Source organism: Ranitomeya variabilis, chromosome 3 (assembly GCF_051348905.1).
Source record: "Ranitomeya variabilis isolate aRanVar5 chromosome 3, aRanVar5.hap1, whole genome shotgun sequence".
NCBI lineage: Eukaryota > Metazoa > Chordata > Amphibia > Anura > Dendrobatidae > Ranitomeya > Ranitomeya variabilis.
Window position 1 is genome coordinate 506,665,129 of NC_135234.1, and position 16,705 is coordinate 506,681,833.

At 42.0% G+C, this 16,705-nt stretch overlaps 1 protein-coding gene across 1 annotated transcript in view; it reads right to left on the bottom strand.

Moving 5' to 3' along the window:
* GABRB3 (gamma-aminobutyric acid type A receptor subunit beta3) overlaps positions 1-16,705 on the bottom strand; it is an 820,257-nt gene that overhangs the window by 475,676 nt on the left and 327,876 nt on the right. The window lies entirely within an intron of this gene.

A 16,705-nucleotide genomic window follows, 5' to 3' on the forward strand; every position in this document is an offset into this window, starting at 1 on the left:
TCAGGGAGACTTTAGAAACCAAATAATATTAAAAAAACAAAAAAAAAAATAGCCTTTCTATGGCCCACTGAATGAGAGAGAGAGGTGGCACACCCAGGAGTCAAGACTGGCACACAAGCTGAAAGGGCAATATTACTCTCCCACTGTTTTTTTATGTATTTTTTGTTTTTTAAGGGAGACTTTAGAAACCCAATAATATTTTAAAAAAAAAATAAATAGGCTTTCTATGGCCCACTGAATGAGAGGGAGAGAGGTGGCACACCCAGGAGTCAAGACTGGCACACAAGCTGAAAGGGCAATATTACTCTCCCACTGTTTTTTTATGTATTTTTTGTTTTTTAAGGGAGACTTTAGAAACCCAATAATATTTAAAAAAATAAATAAATAGGCTTTCTATGGCCCACTGAATGAGAGGGAGAGAGGTGGCACACCCAGGAGTCAAGACTGGCACACAAGCTGAAAGGGCAATATTACTCTCCCACTGTTTTTTTATGTATTTTTTGTTTTTTAAGGGAGACTTTAGAAACCCAATAATATTTAAAAAAAAAAATAAATAGGCTTTCTATGGCCCACTAAATGAGAGGGAGAGAGGTGGCACACCCAGGAGTCAAGACTGGCACACAAGCTGAAAGGGCAATATTACTCTCCCACTGTTTTTTTATGTATTTTTTGTTTTTTAAGGGAGACTTTAGAAACCCAATAATATTTAAAAAAAAAAATAAATAGGCTTTCTATGGCCCACTGAATGAGAGGGAGAGAGGTGGCACACCCAGGAGTCAAGACTGGCACACAAGCTGAAAGGGCAATATTACTCTCCCACTGTTTTTTTATGTATTTTTTGTTTTTTAAGGGAGACTTTAGAAACCCAATAATATTTAAAAAAAAAAATAAATAGGCTTTCTATGGCCCACTGAATGAGAGGGAGAGAGGTGGCACACCCAGGAGTCAAGACTGGCACACAAGCTGAAAGGGCAATATTACTCTCCCACTGTTTTTTTATGTATTTTTTGTTTTTTAAGGGAGACTTTAGAAACCCAATAATATTTTTAAAAAAAAATAAATAGGCTTTCTATGGCCCACTGAATGAGAGGGAGAGAGGTGGCACACCCAGGAGTCAAGACTGGCACACAAGCTGAAAGGGCAATATTACTCTCCCACTGTTTTTTTATGTATTTTTTGTTTTTTAAGGGAGACTTTAGAAACCCAATAATATTTAAAAAAAAAAATAAATAGGCTTTCTATGGCCCACTAAATGAGAGGGAGAGAGGTGGCACACCCAGGAGTCAAGACTGGCACACAAGCTGAAAGGGCAATATTACTCTCCCACTGTTTTTTTATGTATTTTTTGTTTTTTAAGGGAGACTTTAGAAACCCAATAATATTTTAAAAAAAAAATAAATAGGCTTTCTATGGCCCACTGAATGAGAGGGAGAGAGGTGGCACACCCAGGAGTCAAGACTGGCACACAAGCTGAAAGGGCAATATTACTCTCCCACTGTTTTTTTATGTATTTTTTGTTTTTTAAGGGAGACTTTAGAAACCCAATAATATTTAAAAAAAAAAATAAATAGGCTTTCTATGGCCCACTGAATGAGAGGGAGAGAGGTGGCACACCCAGGAGTCAAGACTGGCACACAAGCTGAAAGGGCAATATTACTCTCCCACTGTTTTTTTATGTATTTTTTGTTTTTTAAGGGAGACTTTAGAAACCCAATAATATTTTAAAAAAAAAATAAATAGGCTTTCTATGGCCCACTGAATGAGAGGGAGAGAGGTGGCACACCCAGGAGTCAAGACTGGCACACAAGCTGAAAGGGCAATATTACTCTCCCACTGTTTTTTTATGTTTTTTTTTTTTTTTTCAGGGAGACTTTAGAAACCAAATAATATTAAAAAAACCAAAAAAAAAAATAGCCTTTCTATGGCCCACTGAATGAGAGAGAGAGGTGGCACACCCAGGAGTCAAGACTGGCACACAAGCTGAAAGGGCAATATTACTCTCCCACTGTTTTTTTAGGTTTTTTTTTTTTTTTCAGGGAGACTTTAGAAACCAAATAATACTAAAAAAAAAAAATAAAATAAATAGGCTTGCTATAGCCCACTGAATGAGAGATAGCACACACAGCAGTGACACACAAGCCCTGACTGAGGCCAATATTTTTCTCCCACTGATTGATGTAGTGTTTTTGTGTTGAGGTAGAATTTAGAACACAAATCACGGAAAAAATAAATAGGCTTTCTATGGCCCACTCAGTGAGAGATGGCACACACAGGGATGGCACTGTAGCAGAAATGCCAATCTTAATCTCCCACAAAAAAAACAAAAAAAAAACAGGGACTGTCCTACAATTACTATCTCCCTGCAGTAATCTAAGCCAGGTATGGCAGGCAGCAATAGGAGTGGACTGATGCACAAATTAAATAAAAAGTGTGGACAAACAAAAAAGATAGCTGTGCAGAAAGGAAGGAACAAGAGGATATGTGCTTTGAAAAAAGCAGTTGGTTTGCACAGTGCCGTACACACAGCAATACAGCTATCATGGAGCCTTCTAGGGCAGCCCAATGAGCTACAGCGCTGAGGGGAAAAAAAAAAAAAAATAGCTTCCACAGTCCCTGCACACCGAAGGTGGTGTTGGACAGTGCAAATCGTTGCAGCACAAGCGGTTTGGTGGTTAGTGGACCCTGCCTAACGCTCTCCCTGCTTCTGACGAAGCGGCAGCAACCTGTCCCTAAGCTCAGATCAGCAGCAGTAAGATGGCGGTCGGCGGGAACGCCCCTTTATAGCCCCTGTGACGCCGCAGACAGCAAGCCAATCACTGCAATGCCCTTCTCTAAGATGGTGGGGACCAGGATCTATGTCATCACGCTGCCCACACTCTGCGTTCACCTTCATTGGCTGAGAAATGGCGCTTTTCGCGTCATTGAAACGCGACTTTGGCGCGAAAGTCGCGTACCGCATGGCCGACAAGCACAGGGGTCGGATCGGGTTTCATGAGACGCCGACTTAGCCAAAAGTCGGCGACTTTTGAAAATGATCGACCCGTTTCGCTCAACCCTACTCAAAATGGCCCTCGGGCGTATTAAATGCGGTTTTCCACTCATCCCCCTGCTTAATTCGCACCAAATTATACGCACCGCGAAGATCAATCTTAGAGAACCACTTCGCCCCCTCAATGCGAGCAAATAAATCTGTCAGCAATGGCAAAGGATACTGATACTTGACTGTGATCTTATTCAAGAGTCTATAATCAATACAAGGTCTCAAAGAACCATCGCTTTTAGCTACGAAAAAGAACCCCGCTCCAAGAGGAGACGAAGAAGGACGAATATGTCCCTTTTCCAAGGACTCCCTAATATACTCTCGCATGGCAGCATGTTCAGGTACAGACAGATTGAATAGACGACCCTTAGGAAATTTACTGCCAGGGATCAAATCTATGGCGCAATCGCAATCTCTGTGAGGAGGAAGAGAATTAAGAGTAGATTCCTCAAAAACCTCACGATAATCAGACAAAAACTCAGGAATTTCAGAGGGAATAGATGAAGCAATGGAGACCAAAGATGTGTCCCCATGATTTCCCTGACATCCCCAGCTTAGTACAGACATTGTTTTCCAGTCAAGGACTGGGTTATGAGTTTGCAACCATGGCAATCCCAGCACCAACACATCATGTAGATTATACAGTACAAGGAAGCGAATCACCTCTTGATGGTCTGGAGTCATACGCATAGTCACTTGTGTCCAGTATTGTGGTTTATTACTAGCCAATGGTGTAGAATCAATACCCTTTAAAGGTATAGGAACTTCCAGAGGCTCTAGATCAAACCCACAGCGCCTGGCAAAGGACCAATCCATAAGACTCAAAGCGGCGCCAGAATCCACATACGCATCCGCAACAATAGAAGATAACGAACAAATTAGAGTTACAGACAAAATAAACTTGGACTGCAAAGTGCCAATAGCAGAGGATTTATCAACTTTCTTTGTTCGTTTAGAGCATGCTGATATAACATGAGTAGAATTTCCACAATAGAAGCACAAATGATTTTTGCGCCTATAAATCTGTCGTTCGCTTCTGGACAGAAAGCTATCACATTGCATACTCTGTGGTGCCTCTTCAGAAGACACCGCCAACTGGTGCACAGGTTTGCGTTCCCGTAAACGCCGATCAATCTGAATTGCCATTGTCATGGACTCATTCAGACCAGTAGGCGCAGGAAACCCCACCATGACGTCTTTTACAGCATCAGAGAGACCTTCTCTGAAAATTGCCGCCAGAGCGCACTCATTCCACTGAGTAAGCACAGACCATTTTCGAAATCTCTGGCAATATATTTCGGCTTCATCTTGCCCCTGAGAGAGGGCTATTAGGGCTTTCTCAGCCTGAATCTCCAAATTTGGTTCCTCATAAAGCAACCCCAAAGCCAGAAAAAACGCATCCACATTGAGCAACGCAGGATCCCCTGGTGCCAATGAAAATGCCCAATTTTGGGGGTCACCCCGCAGTAAAGAAATAACAATTTTTACTTGCTGGGCAGGATCTCCAGCAGAATGAGATCTCAGCGAAAGAAACAATTTACAATTGTATTTAAAATTTAGAAAACAAGATCGATCTCCAGAAAAAAACTCCGGTATAGGAATTTTAGGTTCAGACCGAGGAGCATGTAACAAAAAATCTTGTATATTCTGAACTTTAGAGGCAAGATTATTCAAATTGGTAGCCAGACTCTGGGGATCCATATTTCAACAAATAAAGTCTGAGCCATTCAGGGGTTAAGAGGAGAGGAAAACAGGAGACTGCAATTAGAGCTGAAGTGCAACTTCAGAGGAAGGGAAAAAAAAAAAAAAAAAAAAGGTTTCACACAGTTCCTTTTCTCTCCTGCTTCAGCCTATAGATTAAACATTTTGGCTGGCCATACTGTTATGGTTTCCAATGGCAAGGAAACATCAGAAGCATAGAATAAACGGACAAGCTCTCGGGTGATGGAAACTAGAGCTGACCGCGATGCTAAACCTACACACCACACTAGAAGTAGCCAGGGGGCATTCCTGCGTTGTCTCTAGATGCCGCGCGCCAGCCGGAGAACTAACTACCCCTGGTAGAAGAAAACACAGTCCTGGCTTGCCTCCAGAGAATGTCCCCACAGGAGATAGCAGCCCCCCACATATAATAACGGTGAGAGCAGATGAAAAGACACACGTAGTATGAAAGCAGATTTAGCACAGAGAGGCCCGCTAACTAAATAGCAGAAAGATACAACAGAGGACTTTGCGGTCAGCTGCAAAACCCTTCAAAACACCATCCTGAAATTACCTTAACTCATGTGACAACTCATGCCACTGGAGTGGTAATTTCAGCCCAACAAGAGCTTCCAGCTGCAGAGATTCACATAAGTGCAAACTGGACAAAACATACAAAAATAGACTTAAGGACTAAAGTGTCCAACTTAGCTGAGCAGAAAACTGGGAGCAGGAACATGCAACAGAATCACTCTGGATACATTGATGGCCAGCATTAGAATGACTGAGGAGCAAGGTTAAATAGGATACTCCCACATCCTGATAGGAACAGGTGAACTGAGAAGGCAAAGCTTGCAGGACACCAGTACCACAAGAGACCACCGGGGGAGCCCACGAACCGAATCACAACAGATCCCCTTGTACCATCTGGAAGACCTATTGTCGCTGCCAATGAAGTTCTTTGTGAAGTCATTTGCAGTGTTATTAAATATTTTCTTAATCCAATGATAACAGAGGTGCCTTCGTTTATTAAAGACACAACAGCAGCACTGGGCCTTCTTGAGGGTATTCAATTAACTGATAAAATGGTTCTTGTCACCGCTGATGTTGAAGATCTTTATTCATCCATCAGACATTGTGATGGATTGAAAGCAGTGTCAAGATACTTGTCACACAGCAATATTGACCAAGGGATGTCAGAATTGGTTATGATATTGCTAGAATTTGTACTCACACTTAATGCCTTAATATTTAAAGGAAAAATCTACCTCCAACTGCAAGGCACGGCCATGGGGGCGGCTTGCGCCCCCTCATATGCCAATCTGTTTATGGGGGCATGGGAATGGTTCATCTTCCAAGAAGAATAAATTCCAGGTATTGAACATGTTCAAAACTGGATACGCTATATAGATGACATACTGTTCACCTGGGAGGGACTGGTTGAGGATCTTCAGCTTTTGACGGCCAGTCTAAATAACAACAACCAGAACATTAGATTGTAATACCAATTTGGTAGAAGTATTGAGTTTTTGGGTATGTCAATTTCAGTGTTACCAAACGGACATCTATCTACCACTGTATTCCGCAGACCTACTTCCACCAATTCACTTCTCACCCATTGTTCAATTCTTACGGATAAAAAGGATATGCTCTGAAGAAAGTCAATTAAAAGAACAATCAAAAATTCTGAGAAGACGCTTCCAAGAGTGTGAATATAATCATAGAGTCATCCAGAGAGGATACTTGAGAGCTAAAAATACCCCTAGAGACCATCTTATGTATAGGAAACAACTTTCTAACCATCTGACCTCAGGTGAGAATCAGATAAGATTTATCACTAGTGTTGAGCGATACCGTCCAATACTTGAAAGTATCGGTATCGGAAAGTATCGGCCGATACCGGCAAAGTATCGGATCTAATCCGATACCGATACCCGATACCAATACAAGTCAATGGGACTCATGTATCGGACGGTATTCCTGATGGTTCCCAGGGTCTGAAGGAGAGGAAACTCTCCTTCAGGCCCTGGGAACCATATTAATGTGTAAAAGAAAGAATTAAAATAAAAAATATTGCTATACTCACCTCTCCGACGCAGCCTGGAGCTTACCGAGGGAACCGGCAGCGTTGTTTGCTTAAAATTTGCGCTTTTCCTCCCTTACGTGAAGTCCCGGCTTGTGATTGGTCGCGTGCCGCCCATGTGGCCGCGACGCGACCAATCACAGCAAGCCGTGACGTAATTTTAGGTCCTTCAGGATTTTAAAATTACGTTCTGGCTTGTGATTGGTCGCGTCGCGGTCACATGGGCGACGCGACCAATCACAAGCCGTGACGTCACGGGAGGCTGGACACGCGCGACATTAGGACTATTGTCCAGAAACACTGGACGATTTTACTTACAGATTCCTCACTGAGGAATATCCTGCCATCTCAATCCTCTATGGTGGCAAAACATTCGAATTTGCGAGATATTCTCATACACAGTATCTATGATCCCAAGAGAAACAATGAATAGAAAAAACAAGTTGGGCCTAATGGCTTTTACTCTTGTGGGTCATGTAAGGGCTGTGCTAACATGAGAAAAAGTCACACCTTTGGCAATCCTAATGAAACCCGAACCTTTGACATTAGGGTTCATATTACATGCTCAAACAAGGGAGTAATATACTATGCTGAGTGTCCTTGCAAAAAAATATACATTGGATTGACTAGTCATGAACTTAAAATCAGGGTTCGGGAGCACTGTCTTGACATAGAAAAAGCCAAGACTGTGAAGGACATCACGACCCTAAAAACGCTTCCTAAACATTTAAAAAAAATTCACCAATGCAACTCTAAAATGTTACAGGTCAAGGGCATTGATTTGGTTGATTTGGGTGTGAGAGGTGGTGACATTAATAGAAGACTGGCTAAAAGAGAATGTCAATGGATTTTTAGGCTGGGTACTCTTGCACCGCAAGGGTTAAATTAGAGCTTTGGCTATGGGGCATTTCTATAAGCCACAATATTTATTTTTATATATTTTATGGAAGTACATATGTTAGGGGGTTTTACTATATTTTTTTTAGAATTTTTCAGTATATAAATTCTTTTATATGTTTTGTCGGTTTGTCTGTCAACGTTATTCTTTTTCTGTCTCTTTAGAATGTTTATTTTCACTTGTCGTCTCCATTGTGGGGTCCATTTTGGGGATGGATGAATCTGTGATATTTGAGGCTGCATGTATCCTTATCCTAATTGGTGATTTACTTCACTCATGTTTGGACATCATTTCTGGACTTAACTGCCAAGATTATTTAGTGATCTCTTTTTTGCATTGATTTTCTATAGTTCACATAGGGTAATATATATTTTTCATTCATTTTTCATTTTTTTTATTATTTCATTTTTCCTTTAATATTATTGATATTTTTAATAATAACTAGTTATTATATCATAGTTTTTTGTAATTTTATGATAACACTATTCTTGTTATTTATATACACAGACCTTAGTCTAATTTATTGTACTTCCACTTATTAGTGGTCTTTTATGGGAGAGTTCATAATTGTTTACACTTGTGCATGTTGTCATGCCATTCCATTTTTTACATGTACATTTATGTGCACAAACAATTGTCTTTTTATTTTTATGTTTTGTTATTTTTTGGCTTGTATTTTATTCCATTATTGGTAAAGGCAATTTACCATTCAAACCATAGATACGTAATATTGTCACATTTATGTTTCATTACAGTATTAGTTTATTAGTATCATAGCACTTACCACGATTCTGATCTTATTCTTCCCACCACATCCCGCACAGGGTATTTTACCTACACTATAGGATTCTCTTTTGGTTTCACTATTCAATCCCCTAGAGTTGTGCGCGTGCCCTGATCACTGGCTCGTCTTGAGCACAATCTGCGGTCTTTGATGAGGCGATACGCCCATGTCATCACTGTGATGACACGGCGGTTCCACCCACATGATCGCAGTGCCTGCTCTCCAAACGAGCCGGCTAGACTAGTGCATGCGCCATAGTGCTCCAAGCACATTACTATAGATTCCCTCCATCCAATTAACATGCGTCTCAGTATATTTAAACTGGTACGCCCCCTTCTCTGACATGCCTCCCGAAGAAGCAGTGCGAAACGCTCATTTAACTTGCCAGTTTAACTAGCACTTTAACATATGACAGCAATGTATGTTATGATTTTCCCAATGGCAGGGAAATCAAAATAACAACGGACTAGCTCTCGGGTGATGGGAACTAAAGTGACCGTGACCTGAACCTGACACGACACTGGAAGTAGCCGGGGAGTGTTTCCTACGATGCCCTAGACACCACGCGCCAGCCGGAGATCTAACTACCCCTATCAGAGGAATATACAGGCCTGCCTTACCTCCAGAGATGAACCCCAAAAGGAGATAGCAGCCCCCCACAGATATTGACGGTGAGTCAAGAGGAAAAGACATACGTAGGATGAACAGCAGATTTAGCACAGTGAGGTCCGCTTACTAGATAGCAGAAGTACAGGAAAGAGTCACTTCACGGTCAACTTCAAAACACTACTCAAAAACACCATCCTGAAATTACTTTAAAACTCCAGTGACAACTCATGCCACTGGAGTGGCAATTCCAGTCCACGAGAGCTTCCAGCTACAGAGAGTCACATTGCAAATAGCTGGACAAAAATAGAATAAACTAGAAACAAAATTCAACTTAGCTGAACAGGATCTTGAGGCAGGAGAATGCAACAGAATGCTACTGATACATTGTTGGCCGGCATCAGACCAGCAGCCAAGCAGCCTTAAATAGGAAACTCCCCTAATGGGTGTCAACAGGTGATCAAGGATAGAAGAAGGCAAATAAGTGGCACTACCATAAAACACCACCGGGGGAGCCCACAAACAGAATTCACAACAGTACCCCCCCCTTAAGGAGGGGGCACCGAACCCTCACCAGAACCACCAGGGCGATCTGGATGAGCACTATGAAATGCACGAACCAAATCAGGAGCATGAACATCAGATGCTGTCACCCAAGAATTATCCTCCTGACCATAGCCTTTCCACTTAACCAGATACTGAAGTTTCCGTCTGGAAACACGGGAGTCCAAGATCTTTTCCACCACATACTCCAACTCACCCTCAACCAGCACAGGAGCAGGAGGATCAGCAGACGGAACAACCGGCACCTCATACCTCCGCAACAATGACCGATGAAAAACATTATGAATAGTAAAAGATGCTGGGAGGTCCAAACGAAAGGACACAGGATTGAGAACCTCCAGAATCCTATAAGGGCCGATAAACCGAGGCTTAAACTTAGGAGACGAGACCTTCATAGGAACAAATCGAGAAGACAACCAAACCAGGTCCCCAACACAAAGACGAGGACCGACACGCCGATGACGATTAGTGAACTGTTGAGTCTTCTCCTGGGACAACTTCAGATTGTCCACAACCTGTCCCCAAATCTGATGCATTCTATCAACCACAGCATCTACTCCAGGACAATCCGAAGACTCCAATTGACCGGACGAAAAGCGAGGGTGAAACCCTGAATTACAAAAAAATGGAGAAACCAAAGTGGCAGAACTGGCCCGATTGTTAAGGGCAAACTCTGCCAATGGCAAAAAATCAAGCCAATCGTCCTGATCAGCGGACACAAAACACCTCAAGTAAGTCTCCAAGGTCTGATTAGTACGCTCAGTCTGGCCATTAGTCTGAGGATGGAATGCAGACGAAAAAGACAAGTCGATGCCCATCCTGGCACAGAACGCCCGCCAAAATCTAGACACAAACTGAGTACCCCTGTCAGACACTATATTCTCAGGAATACCATGCAAACGCACAACATTCTGAAAAAATAGAGGGACCAGCTCAGAGGAGGAGGGCAATTTGGGCAAAGGTACCAAGTGAACCATCTTGGAAAAACGGTCACACACCACCCAGATGACGGACATCCTACGAGAAACAGGAAGGTCAGAAATAAAGTCCATAGAGATGTGCGTCCAAGGCCTCTTAGGAATAGGCAAGGGCAACAACAACCCGCTGGCCCGGGAACAGCAGGGCTTAGCCCGAGCACAAACATCACAAGACTGCACAAAAATACGTACATCTCGAGACAAGGAAGGCCACCAGAAGGACCTAGACACCAGATCCCTGGTGCCAAAAATTCCAGGATGACCTGCCAACGCGGAAGAGTGAACCTCCGAAATAACTCTACTGGTCCAGTCATCAGGGACAAACAATCTACCAGGCGGACAGCGATCAGGCCTATCCACCTGAAACTCCTGCAAAGAGCGCCGCAGGTCTGGGGAGACAGCTGACAATATCACCCCATCCTTCAGGATGCCAGTAGGTTCGGAATCACCAGGCGAGTCAGGCTCAAAACTCCTAGAGAGGGCATCCGCCCTCACATTCTTAGACCCAGGCAGATATGAAACCACAAAGTTAAATCGAGAGAAAAACAACGACCAGCGCGCCTGTCTAGGATTCAGACGCCTGGCTGACTCAAGATAAATTAGATTTTTGTGGTCAGTCAAGACCACCACCTGGTGTCTAGCACCCTCAAGCCAATGACGCCACTCCTCAAATGCCCACTTCATGGCCAAGAGCTCCCGATTTCCAACATCATAATTTCGCTCAGCGGGCGAAAACTTTCGAGAGAAAAACGCACATGGTCTCATCACTGAGCAGTCAGGACCTTTCTGCGACAAAACTGCACCTGCTCCGATCTCGGAAGCATCTACTTCAACCTGGAACGGGAGCGAAACATCAGGCTGGCGCAACACAGGAGCAGAAGAAAAGCGGCGCTTAAGCTCCCGAAAGGCCTCCACAGCCGCAGAGGACCAATTAGCAACATCAGCACCCTTCTTGGTCAAATCAGTCAAAGGTTTAGCAATGGCAGAAAAACCCGCTATGAATCGGCGATAGAAATTAGCAAATCCCAAGAATTTCTGAAGACTCTTTAGAGAAGTAGGTTGTACCCAATCACAAATAGCCTGAACCTTAACAGGGTCCATCTCCATAGATGAAGGGGAAAAAATATATCCCAAAAAGGAAATTCTCTGAACCCCAAAAATACACTTTGAGCCCTTCACAAATAGAGAATTAGCTCGTAAAACCTGAAAAACTCTCCTGACCTGTTGAACATGCGATTCCCAGTCCTCCGAAAAAATCAAAATATCATCCAAATACACAATCATAAATTTATCCAGATATTCACGGAAAATATCGTGCATAAAGGACTGAAAAACGGAAGGGGCATTCGCGAGACCGAAAGGCATTACCAAATACTCAAAATGGCCTTCAGGCGTATTAAATGCGGTCTTCCACTCATCCCCCTGCTTAATCCGCACCAAATTATACGCACCACGTAGATCGATCTTAGTGAACCACTTCACCCCCTTTATGCGAGCAAAAAGATCAGTCAGTAAAGGTAACGGATACTGGTATTTAACTGTAATCTTATTCAGAAGTCGATAGTCGATACAAGGTCTCAATGAACCATCCTTTTTACCCACAAAGAAAAACCCTGCCATGACATCCTTCACGGCATCAGAGAGACCTTCTCTGAAATTAGCTGCTAGAGCGCACTCATTCCATTTAGTAAGCACCGACCATTTACGAAATTTTTGGCAGTATATCTCAGCTTCATCTTGCCCTTGAGAAAGAGCTATCAAGGCTTTCTCAGCCAAAATCTCTAAATTAGGTTCTTCATAAAGCAACCCCAAAGCCAGAAAAAACGCATCTACATTTAATAACGCAGGATCCCCTGGCGACAATGCAAATGCCCAACTTTGTGGGTCACCCCGCAATAGAGAAATAACAATTTTAACCTGTTGCGCAGGATCACCAGCAGAGTGAGATCTCAGAGACAAAAACAATTTACAATTCTCTCTGAAATTCAAAAAACGGGATCTGTCTCCGGTAAAAAATTCAGGCATAGGGATCTTAGGTTCAGACATTGGAGCACGTATAACAAAATCTTGTAAGTTCTGGACCTTTGTAGCCAGGTTATTCAGACCTGCAACCAAACTCTGTGGATCCATGATTCAAACAGGTGTAACCAAAGCCATTCAGAGATTAAGAGGAGAGGAAAAAAAAAAAGGCTGAAGACTGCAGTTTAAGCAAGGAGTACAAATAAGCACTAAGGTGCACTTTCCAAACACAGAAGGAAAAAAAAACCTTTTCATATCCTTTCCTGCTTTAGTGCATAGTTTTAACACATATTGGCCGGCCAAACTGTTATGATTTTCCCAATGGCAGGGAAATCAAAATAACAACGGACTAGCTCTCGGGTGATGGGAACTAAAGTGACCGTGACCTGAACCTGACACGACACTGGAAGTAGCCGGGGAGTGTTTCCTACGATGCCCTAGACACCACGCGCCAGCCGGAGATCTAACTACCCCTATCAGAGGAATATACAGGCCTGCCTTACCTCCAGAGATGAACCCCAAAAGGAGATAGCAGCCCCCCACAGATATTGACGGTGAGTCAAGAGGAAAAGACATACGTAGGATGAACAGCAGATTTAGCACAGTGAGGTCCGCTTACTAGATAGCAGAAGTACAGGAAAGAGTCACTTCACGGTCAACTTCAAAACACTACTCAAAAACACCATCCTGAAATTACTTTAAAACTCCAGTGACAACTCATGCCACTGGAGTGGCAATTCCAGTCCACGAGAGCTTCCAGCTACAGAGAGTCACATTGCAAATAGCTGGACAAAAATAGAATAAACTAGAAACAAAATTCAACTTAGCTGAACAGGATCTTGAGGCAGGAGAATGCAACAGAATGCTACTGATACATTGTTGGCCGGCATCAGACCAGCAGCCAAGCAGCCTTAAATAGGAAACTCCCCTAATGGGTGTCAACAGGTGATCAAGGATAGAAGAAGGCAAATAAGTGGCACTACCATAAAACACCACCGGGGGAGCCCACAAACAGAATTCACAACAAATGTAACAGTGTGTTTTTAGGTTGCTCACATATGGTATGTTGTTATTACAGCCATTTATTATATAGGTTCAAACCATTGTCACTGCCATAGTTTGTTTTGCTTTACCACAAGCAATTTGCATTTATATCTGGCATCTTCTAAAACTACCCTTTTTTGTAGCTACAATTTTCAGTCTTCAGTTTGTATAGGGCTGCTATATTCTTAGAATAAGCTTGTGCATCGTTGAACCCCATGGCATTGTGTCTTCCTTTTTATGATTCTGCACCTTTCTTATATATGTTTTTATATTGTTAAAAATACAAATCATTGCTTTTATGCAGTACCTTGTGTTACTAGTAATTCATTCATTTTCAGTAACACATTTTTGTGATAGAGATTTAGTATTTAAGGGGGTACTCCACCCAAAATGATACGGGTATAAAACACTATTGGACATAAGTGTGTGATTATATTATTTTTCTTGTCAGAAACAAAATTCTCTGCCTCCACTTCTGTAACTTTCCAGATGATTATTAAATTCTATATATAACATGTCACTGGGTCTTATATAAGACCCAATGACGCAATGTGGTAGGCTAATCACAATAATGTCAGTATCAAACATGGCTACGGCATTACCATGTATGGCAATCCACAGCATGTTTATTGGCTGTCTATCATACAGGACAGGGACTCGAGCATGACGCTCGATCACCCGCGATACTTGATCATGTAACAAGTAAGCCTGGGCATCCCAATTGAGTATCAAGCAGTGGTGAGCATGCTCACTCATCGCTACTTTTTGACCTTTTTTTAGTAGTTTTCATAGCTCTTTTTTAAACAATTTTGGTCACCAATAATTTGAGCATTTTTCCATTGTCTTTTTATTGCCTTTTTTGCAGTTGATTTTTTAATGCCTTCATCAATAAAGAACTTGGTAATGTTCAAAAAGATGCCTTTGAGTTTTTTTAACCTTCTTAGTGACTTCTCCAGATGTTGTATTAGTCTATGCCTGATAGAGGCCTGAGTAGTTTCGAAAGCTTGCAATTTGTTACCATCTTTTTTGTTAGCCATTAAAAGGTATCAACTACTGAGGACTCTCAATTCCAAATATTATTCTACTGGCTAACACGGTACAAAGATATATATATATTTTTCCTGTAACCTTCCTTCAAGATCACCATCAATGTTCACATAACATTTTAGCATATGTTCAGTAGCTCCGTTGGGGCTTATGTCCAAAGCCCTGCAAAATACAATTCATCCGTATGCACTCAGGGGGTCATTGACTCTAATGATGCAGAAGGAGTCACTGTGTGCTCTGTCAGACATTATTTTCATCTGTAAACACCTAGTTGAGGAGTTGAGGGGGTCAGCAAAACAGAGTCAACTACATCTTGGTTCCCCCCTTCAATAGATGTATAAAACCAAAAGTAATGCATGTCAAAGCACACTGTGACACCGTCTGCATCATTATAGTTTATGGCCCCGTCAACGCATATGCTCAAATCTTGTTTTGTAGGGCTTCAGGTTTAACCCCCGATTGAGCCACTGAACATATGCTAAAACAGTATGTGAACATTTCCTAAACCAGAGCAGAGATCAACTACAAAGAGTATCTCCTGCTCAAAGCAACCCTTCATGCCCATGTATTACATGAACAGTTTATTCATTTTTTTATTGTCACCATGTAAAACTTATTTTTCCCTGTGGTTTTACTGTCAGATTCTGCCACAGATTAAAATTGATGGTTGGTGATCCCAGTGTTCTGTAATCTGTGTCTATTTCTTTGGGGATACTAGCAAAGAGTCAATTTATTATCTCTAAATCTATAGCATTAGTCATTTAATTAGCACAAAGACATTGGAGGAAATTTATCAATATTGACATCACCATATGCCAGTCTTGAATCTATTGCCCACTGGAAAATGGTGCACCAATATTTATTAATAGGCCCACTCCTCAATAAATTTGGCACCTCCTTGGGCTGTCCAAGCACCAGAAAATTAACTCTACGTCAATATATGAGCTGGCGTAGTTTTAGCTACAATTTATGGCAGTGTATATTATATTAAATCTATCATGTGGTGATAGGCTGACCACATCCACTTTTTTAAAAGATACCGTGGCCAGCACAAAAGTTCATAAAGTCTCAAAATATGTTACAATTACCACTTGCAACAAATCTTGCAATGTTTTAACTTCATATTTCTGCTGATAGGTGACAATAACGAGTATATCGAGAGGTAAAGATTTTCAGATTGTGTGTTGTTAACCTCTTAAAACATAACTTCTGTCTGCAGACTTTTCAATAAGGTAGCCCCCTTATGCATAAATAGAAGTGTCATGTACACAAGGCTTGGATATTGACTCTTGTGGTGTCAACCAGCTTGAGAATGGCTAAAATGAAAAGTAGTACCAAGAGTAGCCACCAGTGGGTAGCCGGACATTGCAGTGACAACAGGACACAGTAAATACGTAAACAGATAGAGCCAGGGGGAAGAAGGAATATAAAAGAATAAAACATTCCAGGCATAGGATCTGATGGGCACTGTGGGAGCAAAGTCAAGAGTGTGTTGAACTCAGTATACATGTGTAGAATAACAAGTCACATAAGAAAAATCTAAAGGGGAAAGGCAGTAAGTAAAGTCCAGTGAAGAAGTTACATCCTACACTGGCTAAAAACAGGAATAGAACACCCTGGAGGAAGACAACAAAAAACTGAACTGCCTTGATGCTTAGGGAGAATTTGGCTGAACTAGCTGGGCAATATATATTAAATCTTTTATGACCTTATAATTAGTAGAAGTCAATTGAAGGTGTTGCTGCAATAAAACAACAGAGCACAGCACAAAAGGAGTTAATTAGCACAAGCTGCAGGAGGGTGTGATGACATGCCAAGGCATGTCAAAATAGCATGGCACTCAGCAAAGAAGGCTCCAGGATGATGATTTATCAGTGCGCACTTGTCTCCTATCAGCATGGTGCAGCCGCTATGCGGAAGTGTGGATGTGGTGCTGGAGCAT